Raw genomic sequence first — 23,834 nt, 5'->3', positions numbered from 1 at the left:
GAGTCACCAAAAAATACTGCAAGACTCAAGTCACTGAATTTAAGACAGCACCTATTGAAATCTGTGTGTTTTCACTTTACCTGAGTAGCAGGTCACCAATAAATAGTCAATATGTATCAGTTCACAGGAACCATGAGGTAGATCAAAAACAGATTATAGGTGACTCACCTATAATCTGTTTTTGATCTACCTCATGGTTCCTGTGAACTGATACATATTGACTGAGCACATTATTTATATAGCTGGTAGCCTTATTTGGCATATATAAAACAGCTTTGCTTTGCTCAGTTTTTTCCACAGTTTTTTGCATATACATATTTTTTTTTTTTTGCATTATTTGCACATATTTTTTGGATTTTTTTTGCACTCTGCACTTTATGGACACAAGAGATATACAGTTTTGCAAAATTTTTGGACTTTTATTGATCCTTGATTAACGTTGGATGTTATATACAATATACGATATTTAAGACACTTATATTCTAGTCCACATTAAAGCGGGAGTCCACCGGGACTCCGCGTTTTTTTTTTTTTTTAAAAGCCAGCAGCTACAAATACTGCAGCTGCTGACTTTTAAATAGTGACACTTACCTGTCCAGCGCGCCCGCGATGTCGGCACCCGAAGCCGATCGCTCGCTCGGCTGCCGGGTCCCGCCGCCATCTTGGGTATGGGAATCAGGAAATGGAGCCTTTCGGCTTCATTTCCCGGTTCCCTACTGCGCATGCGCGAGCCGCGCGGCGCAATCTGGACGGTCCCCGCTGCCTCTGGGAGCTGTGTGTTTCCCAGCAGGCAGCGGGGCACTTGCTGAAGGGGGCGGGCGCTTGCGGAACGGGGGCGTAACCTACGCTCGTTCCGCAGAGAGCTAGCCCGGAAGTGGGTGCAGTTACCTGGATTATCCAGGTAACTGCACCCCCCTCCCCCCTGAAAGGTGCCGATTGTGGCGCCGGAGGGGGGGGGGGGATTCCGATGAGCGGAGGTCCATTTTAGGGTGGACCTCCGCTTTAACCACTTGCCACCCGCCCATTGTCAAATGACGGCGGCAGAGTGGTTTCAAAATCCTGACTGGACGTCATAGACCGTCCTCAGGATTTTGAGCCGCTGCGCGCCCCCGGGGGTGCGCATCACGGCGATCATTGTTGCGGGGTGTCAGTCTGATCCAATGATGGCTGATCACAGTGTAAATAGGAAGAGCCGGTGATTGGCTGTTCCTCACTCGCGTCTGTCAGACGCCAGTAGAGGAGAGCCGATCGGCTGCTCCTCTGAGAGGGGGGGTCTGTGCTGCACACTGGACCACCAGGGACTCCAACAGACCACCAGGGATGCCCAGCAGCAGGTATGCCACCCTAGACCACCAGGGATTCCAATCAGTGCCCACGATGTATGCCAATCAGTGCCCACAATGGGCATCACTGATTGGCATGCATTATTTTTTTTTTTAACAGAAACATTTTTATTGGTCTCTTAACGGATACAGCAATGCATCACATCATATTTTTTACATATAAAATATAAAATACAATGTAACAAGCACAAAAAAAAAGAAAAAAAAAGGATCAGAGCAGAATCAAGCTATGTAGTATAGCGTACATTCAGATTTAGCAGTCATATTCCACAAAACATATCCGCACTGCACTTATCCCAGTATTCGTAGGGGACAACTCCTTAATTTGGCTGCTATAAAGGGTCAGGCCATTTGATCATAATACAGCACCTAACCATCTACAGTAGGTCGGGGTGAGGGGACCAACGCATCAATACAGGTCAGCCCTGTGTCTCATAGTGCGCTTCTCTCTTGCACCCAACATCCCCAGATCTTAGTAAACTTTGTACCTTGTACAGCTGGAGGGCAGAATCAATCAGGGATTTCCAGTGGGCTACACTAGGTGGGTCTGATTTCTTCCACTGCATAAGAATAGTCTTTCTGGCATAGAACGCCGTATAAAACACAAACAGCTGTTTATATGTATTTGGCGCCACCCTGTCACACACGCCCAGCAGTAAAACTACCGGATCTAACCCCAACGAGAGGTCCCCAACTTCGTTGATCTCCCGCACCACACCTTCCCAAAATCGTCTTATAACCGGGCACTCCCACACCACATGTATAAAGTGGTACACTTCGGGCATCTATCCGAGTATCCCGGGTATATTCTGGAAAGGCGTTGCGGGGTATAGTATGCCCTATGAATACATTTCAACCGTATGTACCTGTCCTTAGCTGATATCATCAATGGCAAATATTGTTGTATCCCCTCTTCCCAATCATCAGTCTCCAGGGTGGGGAGGTCCTCCTGCCATTTCTGGAAGAGGCTAGGTCCCCCCCTGGCCGACCCCGTCGAGATCCTAAGATAAAGAGAGGAGAGGACACGATCCGCCTCCTGGGCCATGAGAAATTTCTTGACAATGTGGGAGTGTAAGATTACTCCTGAAGGAAATTGTGCTCTCAGTGTGTGGCGTAATTGTATGTAGCGAAAAATCATTCTGGAGGGGAATTGGTATTCTTCTCTAAGGGAATCAAAGGGGATAAGGGATCCCCTCGGCATCACCTGTTGCAGAGTTGTGACACCATACCTAGCCCAAAGGGCAGGGTCCGGGACCGAGCTGAGGTGTTTCAACTTTGGGTTTTCCCACAGTGGGGTGTATGGCGACAGTGCGGCGGGCGGGTTCAATCGAGTTGTAACCTGATTCCAAACCCGAAGCGTAGTTCGCATAGGGGTAGTGACCTCAGGGTGAGCCTTCGGCCCTCTAAAGACTAAGTTACTCAATGCAGGATAGGAGCCTAAAATTGCCGCCTCCAGATTAACAGACGGGTTGGAGCGGAGCTGCATGAACCACCACCGCACCGTAACCAGTACCGCTGCCCAATAATATTCCTTCAGACAGGGAAGGGCTAGACCCCCAAGTGACAGGGGCAATTGGAGGGTAGTTTGTGCTATTCTTGGGGTTGCCCCGGCCCATATAAAGGTGTTCACTATCTGTTCTACCTTCTTAAAAAATGAAGGTATCTGTCATTTGTGGGAGGAGCCTCGCCGTTATAAGACGGCCTCGGTTCCTCCCTGCCCTGTTGGATGTTTCCGGAGGTTGTCCCACCCTCTCGTTCCCCCTTTTTCTTTGTATCCCCTTTTCTTTTTTAGTACTACTTGGGAATGCCCCCTTTTAGGCATACTGACCACGTGACCACGGCACAACTTCAGGTCACTTTCTTTCAGTATCTGTCATTCCCATTTCATCATTGTTATAAGAGTCTCCAAGCACAAATAAAAAAAAAGCCTACGGCACCTGGTATTCCCAGGCAGTCTCCCATCCAAGTACTAACCAGGCCTGATCCTGCTTAGCATACAAGATCAGACGAGATCGGGCGCATTTAGGGTGATGTAGCCATAGGCAGTCTTGCTGGCCACTCTCAACCCTCTTGACAAACGCCAAGATGGTCACCTCGGCAAACAAGCAGAAAAATAAAACAGGTCGTCGACGCCAACAACATATTAAAAAAAAAGCCTACGGCACCTGGTATTCCCAGGGGGTCTCCCATCCAGGTACTAACCAGGCCTGACCCTGCTTAGCATTCAAGATCAGACAAGATCGGGTGTATCCAGGATGATGTGGCCGTAGGCAATCTTGCTGGCCACTCTCAACCCTCTTGACAAACGCCAAGATGGTCACCTCGGCAAACAAGCAGAAAAATAAAACAGGTCGTCAACGTCAACAACATATTTTAAAAAAAGCCGGGAGGGCGTGGCTTGCCTAGAGAGAGGATGGCTGCTTAAGCTTTTTGCTCCGTCTTACCTCAGCCTAAAAAAGATCGATCACCGAGGATTTTACCTGAAAAACACTGTCACATCATGGGGACCTCCTCAAGCGGACCCTCTGCATCTAGATCCCGCTCACCAAGGGACCTGGGATCCCGTAATACCAAGAGAATACCGCATCTTTTCAGGAACCAGGGGGCCGACATGGCGGCCTGTTCTCCCACCACCAACCACATCGGGATTACCCTGACGCCGACTGATCCACAGCACACTATGGCAGACAGTCCATCTCCCCATCACCAACAACTAAATATCCACGACCTGAGGACTGAGGGCTGATATAAAGAGCACTCTAACCACCTCCATCTCAGACTTCCGCCACGAGATACAAGCAATCACAGGGAGAGTAAACTCCATGGAGCTAATGGCGGCGCAACAACAGCATTAATTGCAGATGGCTCAAGGCAAAGTCGACACACACACCTGGCAGCTCAGAGACCTCCAGCGCCATGTCGAAGATATCGACAATAGGGGACGAAGACACAATCTGAGGTTTAGAGGCCTCCCGGAGTCGATGGAGCCCGAGCAAATCCTCCCAGCGGTCACATCCCTATTCAGCCAGCTGCTAGTCTGAACCTCCGGTACACCTATAGCTATGGAGAGGATACATAGAGCCTTTAGGCCTAAGGGCAAAGATTCTGATCCCCCACGGGAGGTCATCTGTTATGTTAACGACTATACCCTCAAAGAAGAGGTTCTTAAAAAAACTAGGAGCAATCTGAACCTGACATTTGAAGGCCATTTGATCCAGATATATCAGGATCTTTCGGCGATCACGCTGAAACATCGAAGAGACTTGCACCCATTACTTGACGTGCTGAGGCAGAGAGACATCCGCTATCGCTGGAAGTTTCTGTTCGCTCTGCAAGCCTGATTTTCAGGTCCACATTTCACCCAACACCCGGAGCACTGAAGATCTCATGGAAACTCAACTGTCCAGATCTCGCAGACATAGGTTGCCATCCACCTTCAGACCACTTGGGGGACACCGACCCCGCCACACACCGACGAGCCCGACTTCGGTCCCGCTACCTCGCAGAGCACGCAGGGACCGCTAGACCTGTCGCCTCACGAGAGCTCTGGGACCCCCATGCGACGGTGGATTAGCCTACATGCTTCATACCCTGCCTAGTGCCGCTCTCCTTTCCTCTGCCATGCATATGGACCATTCCCTTACTCACCTGCCTTGAAAGACTACAGACACTAGCTTCAATATCCCTGACTCCGGTTACCACCATGATTTCTACCTGGAACAGTCCTGGGCCTCCAACCCGTCAGACGAGAGAGCATTCAACGCACGCACTCGACTAGACACCAGACCTGCTCGGATCCCATATAGTTGTAGCCTTTTACTCTCTAACTGAACACTACCACGACCGAATGAGCGCCCAGAAGAACCCGAGACACCTATCGGTAAAGTATACATCGAACGGAGCACTTGGTATATTTTAGTGACTGATCCGATCTTGTGCCCTGCTGCGACATTTATATTGGCGCTTACCTCTATGCCTTATATGAACTATTCTTCATATTGCAGACCTCATATCATCATAGAGGAGCTAGTAATTCTATATACTTTACTAAACATCATACTACCATGAAAGCAGGGGCCCGTTCACTACCTTACAATATTGCAGGCATTGGGTGGTCAATTTATCAAGTGATACCCCCTTACTAGCCTTATCCCTGATCCAGGATATACAGGAGCCATGATTTATATGATTTTTAGGCCCACCCAAACCTACCCCCCAGTACCCACCTCTTACAAACCTATAACATCTATCAGGTGTAGGGCAGGGGTCAGGGGCGTAACTATAGGGGGTGTAGCAGTCGCGACCGCAACCGGGCCCTGTGATGCAGGGGGCCCATGCAGCCCCCTCTACATATGGCCAGCAGCAGCATAGGCAGCTAGGGGTACCAGTGCACCATGCACACGGGTGGCTGGAGGTGGAGGGTGACTAGCAGAGCTCCATGCTCGACTATCGCACTGGCTGCTCTTTAGTGGTGCATTCCCCGCATGACCTGTGTCCTCAGCCGGCTCCTCAGAGTACCCCTATCCTGCTCCATGCATTGCCGCTCAGTCTGATGTCTGTTCTCCCCAGCCAGAGTCCCGCCCCCCCCGAGTCCGGCCCACACTGCACTGCATACTTCTCCCGGGTAAACAAACTTTAAGCACACAGATGCAGTGCAGCCCTATGAGAGCCAGCTCCCCGGAGGACACTGCAGGCTTGTCTGCCAGCCTCCCTCCTCCCCCGTCATACACAGTTGATGAAAGGTCTTTCTGGGCGATATGCTGATCGCCCATCCAGCACACTGGATGGAGCCCAGGCCAGCATGGATGAGTGCGCGGCCTACAGCTTGGTCATGGTGAGTGAGAGGACCCCATCCCCCACACACCATTATATACCCCCTCCCTCTCCCCCTGGGGACAGGGACCCCTTCTTACGTGGGGACAGGGACCCCCTCCTCCCCTGGGGACTGGGACCCCTTCTCACCTGGGGGCAGTAACTTCATCTGCCCTGGAGAAAAAGGCCTCATCTCTTCTGGGGACGGGGACCCCATCCTGCCTAGGGACAGTCCCCCAATGGGGCACCTAAAAATTTAAAAAAAATTATAAAAACAAAACTACTGATACCAGTGGTGGAACTACAGGGCTCACAAAGGTCATACCTGTGACCACGCCCTGGAGTTCAACCGCCAGACTCGGAGGGAAGGGCCCTGGATGGGGTTCAGGGGGGCCCTTCATTGTTTCTTGCATCGGGGCCCTGAAGGTTCTAGTTACGCCACTGGTGACAGTTAAGGTGGAGAAAAATAAGTAATACAGAAAAAGAGTCAAACAGTGGAAACGTTTATTTGCTTATGTTCTGAGATACTGGTTGAGCAAAAAAACTGTTTTATTAAGATGTAAGACTAGTTTAATTGTCTACATATATGCTTTTCAGAGAGTTGTATAATATAGGCGACAAATAGGACATTTAAATGGCATAATATTGCAGGGAGGAAGTATCGCTGTTCAACGGTAAGAGATTGAAAGCTTAGCTTGAAAATGGCAGAGAAATAGTTACGTTAGTCTAAATTTAAAGGATATGCCGGTACCAATGAGAAAGCTTATATTAGACTAGTTGATCTTTGCATTACACAATCCTATTATTATTATTATTATTATTAAGATCATAGTGCAGAGAGATACTCAGTTAATGTCAGAGATACTCGGTTAATGTCAGAAAAGAAATAAAACTGTTTACATCGTTAGCGAGCGATAGTTACATTACTCTTAGTATGTGCAGCATGTCTAGTAGCAAATGAATGGTTTTGTGAACATTTTGCATTACCGTACAATTAGCGGTATAACTCATCGAAGTGAATAGATTTAACCGGATTTTGAGGTAGTAAAAAAGTTTTAAGAAATAAAGCAAAATAAGTCAGGATGGTGTGTCAGGACTGTCACATACTCAATGTGACAGTTGATGTGGAGAATTACAAATATGCAAAATAGAGCAAAAGAGTACATGATTCATTTTGATGTATGATAGTTTTATTGCATGCTTGATGTGGATGATTAAAATCGTGTAGTGAGTATAATCTATATTTAGCATAAGAATGAAAAGACATAACATGGCAATGAGACAAACTCCATTAGAGATGTGAGCTAGATGAAATGATGAAATGTCTCTGTATAGCCCAGATTGTCCTCTGTTATCACTTAGCCTACCCTCTAAATTCACTAGCCTCTCTATATACAACAGCATGTTTACACTAGCCGGTCTTCTGCATACAATAGCCTGTCTTCGATAGACACTTGCCTAGGTCTGAATACACTAGCCCGTCTTCTGGCTTCTGTATGCCCTAGCCTCTCTTCTGTATACATTAGTCTCTCTGTAAAAACTAGCATCTCTGTATACCCCAAACTGTCTTCTGTAAACACTTATCTCTCTTTATAGCCTGTCTAGCCTTTCTTCTGTACACACTAGCTTCTCTGTATACACTAACCAGGCTTCTATATACAATAGCTTCACTCTATGCACTAGCCTCTCTGTATAATCTAGCCTCTCTGTATACCCTAGATAGTGTTCTGAAAAAACTAGCCTCTCCGCAAAAGCCAGCCTTTATTCTGTATTCACTAGCCTTTCTTCTGTATGCTGTAGTCTTCTATATATACTAGCTTCTCTGTAAACCTTTGCATCTCTGTAAACACTGTGTAAACTAGCCAGTCTTATGTATACACTCGCCAACTGTATACACTAGACTCTCTGAATACACTAAATCTCTGAGTAACACAGCCTGTCTTCTGTATACACTGGACTGTAAAAACTAGCTAGAATACACCAGCCTGTCTTCTTTACCCACTAGACTATCTGTATGCACTACCCAGTCTTCTGTATACACTGTCAGCTTTGATGTATACCCAAGCCTGTCTTCTGTATACACTAGTTTCTCTATATGCACTGTCCTTTCTATATACACTCTACCCTCTCTATACACTAACCTCTCGATATACACTAACATCTTTGTATATACTAGCCTCTCTTTAAACTAGCCTCTCTGTGTACCCAAGCCTCACTGTTTACTCTAGCATCTCTGTATACTCAAGCCTATTAACATACACAAGTCTGTATTCTGTATTCACTAGCCTTTCTTCTGTATGCTGTAGTCTTCTATATATACCAGCTTCGCTGTACACCCTTGCATCTCTGTAAACACTGTGTAAACTAGTCAGTCTTATGTATACACTCGCCAACTGTATACACTAGACTCTCTGAATACACTAAACCCTCTGTATACCACAGCCTGTCTTCTGTATACACCAGACTGTAAAAACTAGCTAGAATACACCAGCCTGTCTTCTGTACCCACTAGACTATCTGTATACACTACCCAGTCTTCTGTATACACTGTCAGCTTGGATGTATACCCAAGCCTGTCTTCTGTATACACTAGTCTCTCTATATGCACTGTCCTATCTGTATACACTCGACTCTCTCTATACACTAACCTCTCTATATACACTAACATCTTTGTATATACTAGCCTCTCTTTAAACTAGCCTCTCTGTGTACCCCAGCCTCACTGTTTACTCTAGCATCTCTGTATACTCAAGCTTATCTGCATACACGAGTCTGTATTCTGTATTCACTAGCCTTTCTTCTGTATGCTGTAGTCTTCTATATATACTAGCTTTTCTGTACAGCCTGTCTTCTGTATACACTAGACTGTAAAAACTAGCTAGAATACACCAGCCTGTCTTCTTTACCCACTAGACTATCTGTATGCACTACCCAGTCTTCTGTATACACTGTCAGCTTTGATGTATACCCAAGCCTGTCTTCTGTATACACTAGTTTCTCTATATGCACTGTCCTTTCTGTATACACTCTAACCTCTCTATATACACTAACATATTTGTATATATTAGCCTCTCTTTAAACTAGCCTCTCTGTGTACCCCAGCCTCACTGTTTACTCTAGCATCTCTTCTGTATGCTGTAGTCTTCTATATATACCAGCTTCTCTGTACACCCTAGCACTGTAACAGTGCTAGGTTCCTGTATTACAGAAACAGAACACCAGCAATAAGGTGTATACTGTGTAGGAGGCACACAACACCCACTCTAACTTCTGCACTACAGATGCGTGTATTGCAGAAATTGAACACCAGTAATAAAGGGAAGCTTCAGGTGTGTACTGTGCAGGAGGCACATAACACCCACTGTAATAGTGCTAGGTTCCCAAGCAGTAAAGACACTGTCCCTGCCTATCGTCCTCTTTCCCTGACCACCGCAACACACTATGCAAGGCCGCCGCGCTGGCGGCCTTATATAGTGTGAGGTGTGTACTAAACCCCCCTGAGCTATAATTGGCCACAGGAATCCTGCCTGTGGTGAATTGTGGCTCTCCTCACAGAGGATGTCACATCTGTCACGTCTGATATAGAACCTATTATGCTCCTCGTAAACTTTTTCAATTTGGCCAAACGGCCGGACGCAAGTTGCCCCCGGTGCGGGAACATGGGGGGAGACATGATGCACATGTTTTGGAGATGCCCGAAGTTGATCCGCTACTGGACGGAGGTGACAGGAACCATTGATCGGGTGTTTGGAACCTCCACCAGGATGGAGGTGAAGTATTGTCTCCTGGGATTAGTTGAAAGAGTCGGAAACCCGGGAAGCAGCCAGATGGCAGTTCTGAGATGCCTATTTCAGGCAAGGAAACTGATTGCCCAACCCTGTTAGCCTCCAATGTTGGCAATGACTTGGTTATTTTCGCTTGTTTCCCAAGATGACCATGTTGGCATTTGTCAAGATGGTTGAGAGTGCCCGAAGAGATCGCCTATGGCTCCATCACCTTGAAAGTGCCTGATCTTGTCTGATCTCGGAGGCTAAGCATTGTCGGGATTGATTAGTAACTGTTGGCGTTGACATGTTTTTTTTCTTCCGCTTGTTTCCCAAGGTGATCATCTTGGCATTTGTCAAGAGGGTTGAGAGTGCACAAAGAAATTGCCTACGGGCACAACACCCTGAAAGCGCCCAATCTCGTTTGGTCTCAGAAGCTAAGCAGGGTTGGGCCTGGTTTGTACCTGGATGGGAGACCGCCTGGGTTTTCCAGATGCTGCAGGCTTTTTTTTATGTTGTTGGCGTTGACTTGTTTTTTTTGTTTGTTTCCCAAGGTGACCATCTTGGCGTTTGTCAAGAGGGTTGAGCGTGCCTGAAAAAATCTACTATGGCCGCATCACCCTGAAAGAGCCCAATCTCATTTGATCTCAGAGGCTAAGCAGGGTTGGGACCTGGTTAGTACCTGGATGGGAGACCGCCTGGGATTTCTCGATGCCATAGGCTTTAGTTTTAAGTTGTTGGCATTGACTTATTTTTTTTTTATTTTTTTTTTATTCTTTTATTAAGTATAAGTAGAACAACATAAATATAACAGTCAGCCATACAGCATGACCCAGGGTCACAATTACATGGTAACAAAAAATAGGCAGCCAAATAACTCTGGGTTCTCAGAAGGGAGTCCTACAGTTTCATGCAGAAAAGAGAGAAACCCCATCTCCGACATGTAGTACAGTATAACTAGTGCAGCTCCGTTCGGACAAATGTAATCATGGAGAACAACTGGGACCACAGCGAGCCAGCTTATCATGACCTATGTGAACCAGAGTAAAAGATGGGCCGGTCGTGTCCAGAACCCTGGGGTTCTTCTGGGCCTCGAAGGCTAGTAAGGAGACAAGGCATAGTCAAAAGGGAGGACGGGGGGAGAAGAGAGTGCAAAGACGGAGAGAGAGAGTGGTGGCGGCGGGGAAAAAAAGAAAAATAAAGACAAAAAGGGAGGGGGGGGAATGCCACCCAGGGCAGACATGGCCTACGTAGGTAAACGTTAGATGTTCAGTCATTTTCTGGAAAAGGGGCACTGCTCACCTCCCGAATGTAGTCTCGAGTACCAGTAAAATACCTCCAGGGCCTCCATGTAACACTAAATGCCTCTTCAGTGTTGTGAAGGGTGGCGGTCAATTCTTCCATCCGGAGAATATGATTGACTTTGAAATACCACAGCACCTTGGATGGGGGCTGAGGCTGCCTCCACAGTGCGGGAATGCAGGCCCGGGCGGCGTTCAGGAGTTGCATCGTGAGGGTTATTTTGTATTTTCGAACAGGCTGTTCGGTCAAGTGTAGAAGGCACGCTGCTGGGAACCGAAAAGTTCCTCAAGGCCGGGCATGCCCAGAAAAGGTGTCCCATGGTCCCCGTATCTGAATTGCACCTCCAACAAACATCCGGGATTGATCTATTCATTTTATTCAGAAGGTATGGGACTATCTTGTATCCTGATTCTTGATATTGGTTTGCGATGGAAGCTTTATGTACTAAGGTCAGGATCTTCCCTATCTGTTGTGGGGTAAATGTGATGCCTAAGTCCCTCTCCCATTTATGGATAAATGGTGGGGTCGACTGCTCCTCCTGACTACTCAATAGGTTGTACAGGAGGGAGAGGGTGTGTCGCACAGGTTCCCTTTTGTGACAGATGGATTCATAGGATGTCAGGACTCTAGGAGTGTAGGGGGCCCTTTGTATGGCCAGAAGAAAGTGACAAAGTTGATAAGCACTAAACAAGTCAAGCGGAGGGTCAGAAAGCTCGGCGGCAGTTTGCGTGGTCGGGAGCCCTCCCGAGGGCCACACCTCTCCCAGACGCTGTTTCCCCACCACTGTCAACTGTCGCAGTTTCTTGTTGGTAAATCCCGGTGGGAAGTCTGGATTACCTATAACCGGAGTCATTGGTGACGGCAGGGGAGCAATATGTGTGCAGCGGAACAACCTCCGCACAACAGCCAATGTAGCTCCCACTACAGGGTGATTTCTGAGGTCTTTTGGTAGGGAGGACAGGAGCCACGGGGAGGTCAATAGGGGAATGGATCCATCCTCAATCTCCATCTCCACCCACTGCTTGTGTGGGCCATTACAATGCCAATCAACGACTCTCGCTAGCAGAGTCGCTCTGTAGTATTGTCTCAGATCTGGGAGACCCAGACCCCCCTTGTCCTTTGGTCTGGCAAGCAATTGCAAACGGGCTCTGGGCGGTAAAGGCCTCTCCACCGGCTGGTCCTCCACGAAGGCCGATTCAATCGGTGTTAAATCAGCCAGTGAGCGCAATGGTTTCAGCAGGGAGTGTACAAAGGCAGCCAGTTGATGGTAGGTCCAGTGATCCATGGGCGTTGCCCGTGAGGGAGGAATTAGTTGAGATAAAGGCACAATGCCATCCTGGTTGGCGACGTGGTGTAGCAGGGGTGTATTACCCAGATTCCAGGAATGAATTCTGGGGTCAATGTTTCCTGGTGAGAAGTAATTATGACCCGTCAGAGGCATAATGGGAGAGTGATATAACCACTTGTGCTGTTTACATATCGAGTCCCAGATCTGTAGAGTAGAATAGGTGAGAGGAGAGGAGCTAGGTGCTAACGACCTATGTTTCCTGGGAATCCACACTTGGGTGTAGAGGTCCGTGCCACTGAGCGCCAATTCAAGGGCAACCCATAGTTTAGAATGTTTGTGATATTTCCAGTCTGATATCCTGTTGAAAACAACGGCTAAAAAGTAAAGTTTCACGTTAGGTAAAGCCAGGCCCCCCAGCCGTTTAGGTCTGGTTAGAAGGCCTCGGGACAGTCTCGGACGCTTTCTCTTCCAAACATATCTGCAGATCAGTAAATCTATGAGTGTTAAAAAACTAGCTGGAATACCCACTGGAATCATCTGGAATAAAAACAGAATCCGGGGTAGGATATTCATCTTAATCACACTAATTTTCCCTAACCACGAATGTGCGACTTGGGACCATCTTTGTAAGTCCATTCGAATTGCATTAAGAAGGGGTATATAGTTAACGCGAAATAGAGTCTGGGGTTTAGGTGTGAGGTAGATGCCTAAATATTTCATTTTGTGTGTTTGCCAGCTAAAAGGGAAAGGAGTCTCTAAGACGAACCACAGTTTCCCCGGGGATAGAGACGTTAAGAATCTCCGATTTGGACATGTTCATTTTAAAATTAGATATGAGACCGAATTTTGAGAAGGCAGACATCAGATTGGGAAGGGAAATCAGGGGTTGTTGTATGTAGAACAGAATATCATCCGCATAAGCAGCGTATTTGTGTTCTCGATCACCAACAGTGATCCCATGGATGTTTGGATTGTGTCTAACTGTAGAGAGGAAGGGTTCCAGGGATAGAGCGAGAGGGGGCAGCCCTGACGTGTACCATTATAGAGTGTAAATGATTCACTTAGGGTACCATTAACACGAATTTGAGCTGTAGGGGAATGGTATAGTGCTTAAATGTGAGATAGAAAAGTTTGGCTGATTCCCAAGTGAGACAGGGTCGCCATGAGATACTCCCAGTCCACCCTGTCAAACGCCTTTTCCGCGTCTGTAGAAAGTAACAGGGTGGGCTGGGCGGACCCCCTAGCACAAGCCATCAGGGACAGGGTGCGGAGAGCATTGTCGCATGCCTCCCTACTCGGGATAAACCCAGTCTGATCACTGGAAACCCAGCGTGGAAGTAGGGGTAGAAGCCTGTTTGCTATACCTTTGGCATACAGTTTAGCGTCTAGATTCAAGAGAGATATAGGTCAATAACTCCCGCATAAACTAGGGTCCTTCCCTGAATTAGGAATCACAGAGATATGTGCATGCAGCGTCCCCGGACGGGGTGTCCCCCCCTGTGAGATCGTGTTAGCATAAGAGGTGAGGCGCGGCAGCAGGGTCTCCGCAAAGGCCTTATAGTAAAAGGCCGTAAAGCCATCCGGTCCAGGGGCCTTGCCACTCGACATAGCCTTCAGTGCTACTTTGAACTCCTGGACAGAAAACTCTCCGTCCAATGAGGCGAGGGCGTCAGAGTTCAGTTTGGGCAAGTTGGCCTGCTGTAGATATTCTTGGATCAGAGTTCTCCTAACCACCAAGTCCGGCACAGCGTGAGGGACATGGTATAGGCGTTGGTAAAAAGCATGAAATTCCTTGGCTATAGTTGTGGTCTCATGCGTGAGAGCGTCAGAAGCTGTCTTAATTTTATCAATGAAAGCCCTGGTTTTTGCCTGTTGTAGGGAACGAGCCAAAAGCCTCCCCGGTTTATTACCCCATTCATGGAATTTTTGTGACACCCTACGGCCTTCCCGTTTCCATTGCTCATGGTACATGGCCTTCAACTCCTCCCTCTTCATTGTTAGGTTATGTAGTGTGGCTTGAGCGAGACTGGCCTTGTGTTGTGACTCAAGGACGCTAATTTCTAACAATAGTTTAGATAGTTGCTGCGCAAATTCCTTTTTCCTTCTGGAGCCCAACTCCATGAATTTACCTTGCATATGGGCCTTATGGGCTTCCCACAGTACTCCTGGGGAAATGTCTGGGTGGGTATTATCTTTGAAATACTGATTTAGTTCCTCTTGCATGTGTATTTTGTCTGCCTCCTCACTAATAAGGTTCTCATTTAATTTCCAATTGGCTGGTTTTCGGGGCAACGAAGAGATATTAATGGTAAGCAAAATGGGGGCATGATCAGATATGGTTGATGAAGCAATTACTGAATTTGTCAATAGGGAAAGGTGGTGGTGATCAAGAAAAAAAAATCAATCCTGGAATAGGATTGGTGGGCGCTCGAGTAATACGTATAGTCTCTTGCTCGCGGATGCATTATCCTCCATGCGTCCATTAACTGGGTGTCACACAAGCGTTTACGAATGTATGCAAGACGCTTACGAGGAACCGAAGACCTGCCCACGGACGTATCAAACACTGGTTCCAAGGGGACATTAAAGTCTCCAGCCAGGATAACACATCCACTAGCAAAGTCCCTCAATTTCGCAAGCGTAGTGGCAATAAAAGTGGCCTGATCTCGATTAGGAGCATAGAGGGTCGCCAACGTACATGGCATCCCGCCCAGGCTGCCCCTGAGGAACAGAAAGCGTCCGTGAGGGTCACTCAACATCTCTAGCATGTTAAAAGGGGTACCTCCACGGAACCCAATGGCCACACCCTTTGCCTTATGTACATCAGAGAGACTATAATACCAGACTGGGTATTGCGGGGAGAATAATTTCACCGAAGTGGTGTGGGTAAGATGGGTCTCCTGCAAGAAGACAATGTCCCCCCGCAGGCGACCCAGTTCCCGGTATAGGCTATGACGTTTACCAGGGGCATGGAGGCCCCTCACGTTTAACGATAACAATTCCACCGTGGCCATGGGGATCCGTCAGAGAACTCCAAATACAGCCCGTTACCAGGAAACAGGACCAGAGGCAGGGGAAGTAAAGGGCAGGGGGATGAAAGAAAAAGTGTGAAAAGGAGAGGAAAGAGAAGGAGAGTAGTGAGAAGGTAAGTATTACAGGTTATGACCTGCAACCCCTGCAGCACACACAACCCAGACCCAATTGGGTCTACCGCGGCATGCGCACACAGCAGATTGCAGTGCAGTAAAGGAGCAATTGACCGGGCCACCCCCCCCCCCCCGGAGCCCCAGCCATCGAAACGGCCGGAGCCCGGGGGCCAAGATCCGCCCAACGCCCCCCGGAGGGAAAACACATGTGGCCAGGCAGCAGCAACCCGCAACCGTCTAAAACAGAAGTCGCAGGCCGCAGCTCCGGCTCCAACCCCAAATTACAAATTATATAATAACACATAAATGAAAGAAATAGCACAGAGTTCATGTACACTTAGGGAAACACAAGAACCGAGAACACCAGCCACCAACGTTCACAATAGGGGATCCAAGTGTCATGAGGTAGAGACAGTCAGAGGCATGTCCCAAGTGTCCCCGGTGCAGGACCACCCGTAGGCACTCCAACACTTCGTTCCCATTAAATTAGACACCCCGTAGGCAGCTGAGAGAGTATGACGTTAAACACCAAAACAGAAATAAAAATGAAAGGTAACATAAACAACTTGTTATACTTGCGGGACCAGGGAAGCCGCGCCATCAGTGCGGAATACTGGACAGAAGAGCGCCATCAGACGTGCCATCTATGCATGCATATTAGCTGGGCTAAAAAAGGGGACGCGTTGCTTGCGGGACACTCTCTGCCATGGCTCCTCAGGATTATTCGGTAGGGGTGGGATGCCTTCCTGCCAACCCGGTAAATCCGGCGGGGATATGCTCACATCCATGCAGAATTTTTCCAGATCTTCTGGGAACCGCAGAACCGCCGTCTTCCCATCTCTGTGTGCGATCAGGGCGGCAGGGAAACTCCACCGGTAGTTGATGGAGGACAAGCGCAGTTTCTCAGTTAGGGGACGCAGGGCCCTGCGTCTCTCCAGAGTCTCCCTGGCCAAATCAGGAAAAAAAGAGAGTGACGCCCCATCAAAGTCCAGGACTGGGGTCCCCTTGAGTTTTTTCATGATGCGTTCCTTCTCTTCAAAATAGTGCACTCTGCAGATCACATCACGCAGAGTCTCCGCCGGCAGGTTACGAGGGCGGAGGGCCCTGTGAACTTGGTCAATTTTCAAAGGATGGTCAGCCGCATTCCCCAATAGGCCGTTAAAGATTCCTCTTACCATTGGGAGGAGGTCCTCGTCCCCGGTCGCCTCCGGGAGCCCCCGGATCCGGATGTTGTTCCGTCTGTTACGGTTCTCTGGTCCTCGATCTTATAGAGGGAAGACCGATGAGCGATAGCGAGAGAGCGGGTAGTTGCTTGCAGAGACCTAATGGCAGTAGCATGCCTGTCCAGCCTCTGCTCGGTCTCCTCTACTTGCGCGAGATCCGAATGGACAGCGGACACTTCTCTCTTGATGGATTTCTCTAGCCCCAAGAGCATCGATGCCAGTTCAGACTTAGTAGGAAGTCCGCTCACCAGCGCTGCCACTTCCGATCGTCTTGTCTCACTCTCTTCCCCGTCAGAACCCGCCGACGAGGCCGGGGATTGAGATCTGCGTTCAGGCCTGGGGCGGGGCCTGCGGCCGCGCTCGTGGTAAGCAGAGAGCGGCCTAGGCCATCCATGTCCCCCACCTCATCAGGCTCCGCCAGGAACCGTTTGATCGATCCCTCGGGCGCGCCCTTCTTCGGCAGGGACTTGCCGGTTCTCCTACCCATCGTTCCCAGGCATGTGGAGTAGTTCATGTGGTGAATAAGTGCTAAAATACCGGGGTCAGCGCCGGAGCTCAGGGACAGTGTGTCCTCACCGCTGCATGCCGAGACCACGCCCCGAGGAAATCCTTTGATTACGTGAAAGCGGCTTTGAGAGCACGTTACATCCGCTATAGTGTTCTTTTTCCGGCCCGGATGGAGAGACGATCCGCTTCTTTAACACCCCCGGAGAGGCATCCGCCTGGATTGATTCGCTGGCGCCAGCCCGCTGATCGACTAACTACCTCTTCGGAATTGTTTACAACCCATTCTACTGTTGGGATGCCCACGGCCTTTGTTGCACCTGTTGTGCCCTGTTTGCACCGATGGTGGGCTCACCTCTAATGCTGGCAGCAACCTCCCCGGTAGCGGGAGTTCAAGTTGATACCCCTGACCTGAGATACGGTCGGGAGAAGGCTGTGACATGCCGCTCCTCTTTGCCCTTTCCTGCTCCCTCCTGGAGCATGGGGGCTCATACCATATGTTCCTTCTTCCCCTTTTTGGGTCATTTTCACTGATGGGACAAACTGCAATTTTTCTTTATCCTCCCAGATCCATGTCCCTGTCAGCCTCCTTCATAGAGCAGGCGGTTGCCTCACGCCTAGTGAGCCGCTCACTTGGTTACCTAAACCCCCCCAGGATGTCTGGGGGGTGGAACTTGCCTCCTGCATGGACCCCCAGTTACAGCGGGCGAGCTGATACACTTTGGGATGAATACCCTCCTCAGTTTAAGGGGGTTGGGTGGGGTGGGGAGTGGGGACTGTTCCCCTAACGGGGCCAGGGACTTTTGTTTCCCTTTTTCTTTTTTCATGTATGGTTATTGGGGTTATCTGTTTGTTCTATGTTTAGTTTTATTGTACTTGTTTACTAAAAATATTGATATTTCAGTGTTGCATTGTCCTCGGATATGTATGTCCCGGGTCCAGCGGTCCAATCCGGGAGCAGGGTTCCACAATGATCCTGATCCTTCCACTGCCCCCAGAATCCATGTCTACACTTAACATTGTATCCTGGAACACCAGGGGATTGAACTCCCCGGTTAAGCGATCCCTGGTGTTCCAATTTCTTCAAAGTTATAACCCACACATATGCGTACTCCAGGAAATGCACCTCATCGGCAGTAGACTTCTTTCCCTCAGAAAACCCTGGGTGGGGTACCATTACCACTCCACCCACTCTAGTTTTGCCAGGGGGGTAAGTGTCCTAGTATTGAAGTCCCTCCCCTTTCGGCTCCTGGATCTGGCCTTGGACCCGGACGGCAGGTATGTCATTATTCATGCGACAATTTACTCAATGACCTGGACCATTGTGGGATTATACTTGCCCCCGCCGGCCTCATTGCTGGTGCTGAACCAAATCACTAGCAAGATGGCCGAGTTTGCCTCTGATAATGCTCTTATCCTGGGTGATTTTAATCTAGTTCCTGACCCAGACATGGACAGACTGACTCCGGGGGGACACCATGGACCTGGGCTGGCTGCCTGGGCAGACACATATGGCCCCGACGGATGTCTGGAGGTGGAGACACCCCGGGTCTCGGGCATTTACATGTCACTCTGCCACCCATAAAACATTCTCCCGCATTGACTTGGTCTTTGCGCGGAGCCCAGTCCTCCCAAGGGTCGTAGACATACAAATATTGCCCAGGGGGATATCGGACCATGCACCTCTGTTTCTGACATTGGATCTTTCCCTGGGACCAGCGGTTAGACTATGGGGGCTTTCCAGGTTCTGGATCTCAGATGCCGCTGTGGATGCTCATTTTAGGACCGAATTGAACAGCTATTGGGAGGAGAATGCAGGTTCGGCTGGGGCCACGGTAGTCTGGGATGCCTTTAAGGCTACCACGAGGGGGCACTATCAGACTATCATTGGCAAAATACGCAGGGAACGTAGAGCAGAGCTAAAAAAAGCTGAGGGAGAGGCGGTCTGCGCGGAGGCTCTTTTTGTCCGCACTCGGGACCCCCAACATTATTGGCAACTGCAAATCCTGACCAGGGAGGCTGTTGATCTTCATACCTCTCTCACCCAGAAGAGAATGCTAGCTCAGTCCCAGCGGATCTTTGAGCAGGGGGAGAGGTCGGGGAGGATGCTGGCCTGGCTCTCCAGGGAACAGGCAGGGGGGTTGAGCATTTCACATATCAGGGACAAATCCGGTCAGTTACTTCACACCCCAGACGGGATTAATAACTGTTTTGCGGAGTTTTATACATCTCTCTACACCTCTAGGTCGGATTACAGTAAGGAAGAACTAACGACCTACTTGGCCGACATAGATATACCAATCCTCACGGAAACGTACCGAAATAGGCTGGACGCCCCTATCACGGTTCTGGAGATTCTCCAGGTGCTTAAATCTATGCAGGTGGGTAAGACGTCGGGACCGGACGGAATCCCGGCGGAATTCTATAAGCACTACGCTACGGAGCTCTCTGAAAGACTCCACCATCTATTCTCTGCGTCGTCGCATATTGATAAACTTCCCGACACCATGAGCGAGGCGATCATAGTGGTGATCCCCAAGCCGGGGAAAGACCCCACCTTGTGTTCGTCATACCGCCCTATATCACTGTTAAATGTGGACGCGAAAATACTGGCCAAAATCCTGGCCAACAGACTAACTTAGTCATCACGGCCCTTGTCCATAGTGACCAAACAGGTTTTATGCCAGGCAGAGGCACAGACATTAATATCAGACGCCTACTCACGCACATAGATAGCGGCCGGGGGTAGACGGGTGTAGCGGCCTCGCTCGACGCGGAGAAGGCTTTCGACTCTGTTGAGTGGGGTTACCTATGGGAGGTGCTCTCGCAATTCAGATTTGGCCCAGGATTTACGAATTGGATCCGCATGCTGTACCACAGCCCTTCTGCTAGAATCCGTACCAATGGCTGTCTCTCCGGGCAGTTTCAGCTGGCACGGGGTACGAGACAGGGGCACCCCCTCTGACCAGCCTTATTTGTCCTTGCGATGGAGCCCTTGGCTATTTTGCTGAGAGCGGATACTGGGATAAAGGGGATACAAGTAGGGCCCATCGAGGAAAAGCTGTCCTTGTATGCAGATGATGCTCTGCTTTATTTAGTGGACGCGTCGTCTTCTTTGGGCACTGCACTGGAACTGATTAATCAATTCGGTCAGTACTCGGGTATCCGCATCAATTGGGACAAACCGGTTGTTTTCCCACTCCACTCCTCGACCCCTCGCATGCCTCATCCACAGCTTAAATGAGTGGAAAGTTTTATATACCTGGGGATTAAGGTCAGTGGTAGAGTTCAGAACTATCTGGAGGACAATATACAGCCACTCATGACACAATTAGGGGCTAGGGGCACGGCATGGCGATCTCTCCCTTTATCCCCAGTGGGCAGAGTCAATTTGTTAAAAATTATCTATCTCCCCAAGTACCTGTACTTCTTTCGTAATACCCCCATCCACATTCCCAGGACTTTTTTCCAGAGACTGGAGAGTCTGTTGATATCCTTTGTCTGGGCTGGGAGACCCCCCAGGGTAGCTAAGCAGATACTATATCTCCCACTATCGGGGGGTGGGCCTGGCGCTCCCAAACTTTCAGATCTACTACTGGGCGGCCGTTTTGGTCACAATTCGGTGGTGGTTCTCCCAGCCCACACAAAACCCGGCGGTCACCCTGGAGGCAGCCATCCTTGGCTCCTATGCAGCTCTGAGTAACCTACCATTTCGGGGGCTTAGGGCGAGCTCCTCCATGACGGGCTTGATGCGTACCACGGTGAGGGTCTGGCGGGAGACAAGGAGGAGCTATGGAAAGCCCAACCACATCTCCCCACATATGCCCCTATGGGGCAACCCCATGCTCCCTCACCTGAATAGTATCCCAGACCCTTCTCTGTGGGCGAAAAGAGGAATCGTCACATTAAAGCACATAGTTTATCAGGGTAGGCTAATGATCGCCTGGGAATACTGGATGCCGTAGGCTTCTTTTTATGTTGTTGGCTTTGACCTGTTTTTTTTAGCTTGTTTCCCAAGGTGACCATCTTGGCCTTTGTCAAGAGGCTTCAGAGTGCCCAAAGAGAGTGCCTACGGCCAAATCACCCTGAAAGAGCCCAATCTCATCTGATCTTGGAGGCTAAGCAGCGATGGGCCTGGTTAGTACCTGGATGGGAGACAGCCTGGGAAAACCAGGTGCCGTAGGCTTCTCATTATGTTGTCGGCGTTGACCTGTTTTTTTTCCCTTGTTTCCCAAGGTGACCATCTTGGCATGTGTCAAGAGGGTTGAGAGTGCACAAAGAAATTGCCTATGGGCACAACACCCTGAAAGCGCCCAATCTCGTTTGGTCTCAGAGGCTAAGCAGGGTTGGGCCTGGTTTGTACCTGGATGGGAGACCGCCTGGGTTTTCCAGATGCCGCAGGCTTCTTTTTATGTTGTTGGTGTTGACCTGTTTTTTTCGCTTGGTTCCCAAAGTGATCATCTTGGCATTTGTCAAGAGGGCTGAGAGTGCCTAAAGAGATCGCTTACAGCCGCATCACCCTGAAAGCACCCTATCTCTTCTGATCTCAGAGGCTAAGAAGGGTTGGGCCTAGTTAGTACTTGAATGGGAGACGGCCTTGGAATACCAGGTGCCGTATTCTTCTTTTTATGTTGTTGGCGTTGACCTGCTTTTTTTCGCTTGTTTCCCAGGCTGACTATCTTGGCATTTTTCAAGAGGGATGAGAGTGCCCAAAGAGATTACCTATGGGCATATCACCCTGAAAGCGCCCAATCTCCGCTGATCTCAGAGGCTAGAAAGGGTCGCGCCTTGTTAATACCTGGATGGGAGACCGCCTGGGAATACTAGGTGCTGTAGGCTTCTTTTTATGTTGTTGGCGTTGACTTGTTTTTTTTGTTTGTTTCCCAAGGTGACCATCTTGGCATTTGTCAAGAGGGTTGAGAGTGCCTAAAGAGATCGCTTACAGCCGCATCACTCTGAAAGCACCCTATCTCTTCTGATCTCAGAGGCTAAGAAGGGTTGGGCCTAGTTAGTACTTGAATGGGAGACGGCCTTGGAATACCAGGTGCCGTATTCTTCTTTTTATGTTGTTGGCGTTGACCTGCTTTTTTTCGCTTGTTTCCCAGGCTGACTATCTTGGCATTTTTCAAGAGGGATGAGAGTGCCCAAAGAGATTACCTATGGGCATATCACCCTGAAAGCGCCCAATCTCCGTTGATCTCAGAGGCTAGAAAGGGTCGCGCCTTGTTAATACCTGGATGGGAGACCGCCTGGGAATACTAGGTGCTGTAGGCTTCTTTTTATGTTGTTGGCGTTGACTTGTTTTTTTTGTTTGTTTCCCAAGGTGACCATCTTGGCGTTTGTCAAGAGGGTTGAGCGTGCCTGAAAAAATCTACTATGGCTGCATCACCCTGAAAGAGCCAAATCTCATTTGATCTCAGAGGCTAAGCAGGGTTGGGACCTGGTTAGTACCTGGATGGGAGAACGCCTGGGATTTCTCGATGCCATAGGCTTTTTTTTTAAGTTGTTGGCATTGACTTATTTTTTTTTTTTTTATTCTTTTATTAAGTATAAGTAGAACAACAAAAATATAACAGTCAACCATACAGCATGACCCAGGGTCATAATTACATGGTAACAAAAAATAGGCAGCCAAATAACTCTGGGTTCTCAGAGGGGAGTGCTACAGTTTCATGCAGAAAAGAGAGAAACCACACCTCCGACATGTAGTACAGTATAACTAGTGCAGCTCCGTTCGGACAAATCTAATCATGGAGAACAACTGGGACCACAGCGAGCCAGCTTATCATGACCTCTGTGAACCAGAGTAAAATATGAGCCGGTCGTGTCCAAAACCCTGGGGTTCTTCTGGGTCCCGAAGGCTAGTAAGGAGACAAGGCATAGTCAAAAGGGAGGACGGGGGGAGAAGAGAGTGCAAAGACGGAGAGAGAGGAGGGGGGGGATGGCGGCAGGGAAAAAATAAAAAATAAAGACAAAAAGGGGGGGAGGGAATGCCACCCAGGGCAGACATGGCCTACGTAGGTAAACGTTAGACCGCAAAGCTGTACACGTGCTATTCTCCTCGGACTTCTTACCATTGGCTCTGATATCCATGCAATACGATTGTTTGTAACTATTTGTATCACACATTCGGTGAAGTTGCCTTTGCATTGTATGTCGCATACTACTAAATAAAAAAATAAAAATAAAAAAAAAAGAAGCCTATGGCACCTGGTATTCCCAGGCGGTCTCCCATCCAGGTACTAACCAGGCCCGACACTGTTTAGCCTCCGAGATCAGACGAGATTGGGCGCTTTCAGGGTGATGGGGCCATAGGTGATCTCTTCGGGCACTCTCAACCCTCTTGACAAACGTCAAGATGGTCACCTTGGGAAACAAGTGAAAAAAAAAAACAGGTCAAGGCCAACAACATAAAAAGAAGCCTACAGCACCTAGTATTCCCAGGCGGTCTC

The 23,834-nt window shown here is 48.9% G+C and overlaps 4 pseudogenes; 1 reads left to right on the top strand and 3 right to left on the bottom strand.

Moving 5' to 3' along the window:
* Positions 1-3,268: 3,268 nt before the first annotated feature.
* Positions 3,269-3,387, bottom strand: LOC143948601 (5S ribosomal RNA; annotated as a pseudogene).
* A 109-nt stretch (positions 3,388-3,496) lies between these two features.
* On the bottom strand, positions 3,497-3,615 carry LOC143945467 (5S ribosomal RNA; annotated as a pseudogene).
* A 17,834-nt stretch (positions 3,616-21,449) lies between these two features.
* On the top strand, positions 21,450-21,568 carry LOC143945855 (5S ribosomal RNA; annotated as a pseudogene).
* Positions 21,569-23,580: 2,012 nt separating this feature from the next.
* LOC143946413 (5S ribosomal RNA) lies at positions 23,581-23,699 on the bottom strand (annotated as a pseudogene).
* Positions 23,700-23,834: the final 135 nt, after the last annotated feature.

Source organism: Lithobates pipiens, unplaced genomic scaffold, assembly GCF_037356315.1.
Source record: "Lithobates pipiens isolate NorthernLeopardFrog02 unplaced genomic scaffold, aLitPip1_a1.2 Scaffold_30, whole genome shotgun sequence".
NCBI lineage: Eukaryota > Metazoa > Chordata > Amphibia > Anura > Ranidae > Lithobates > Lithobates pipiens.
This window is presented reverse-complemented; position numbering and strand designations above follow the sequence as displayed.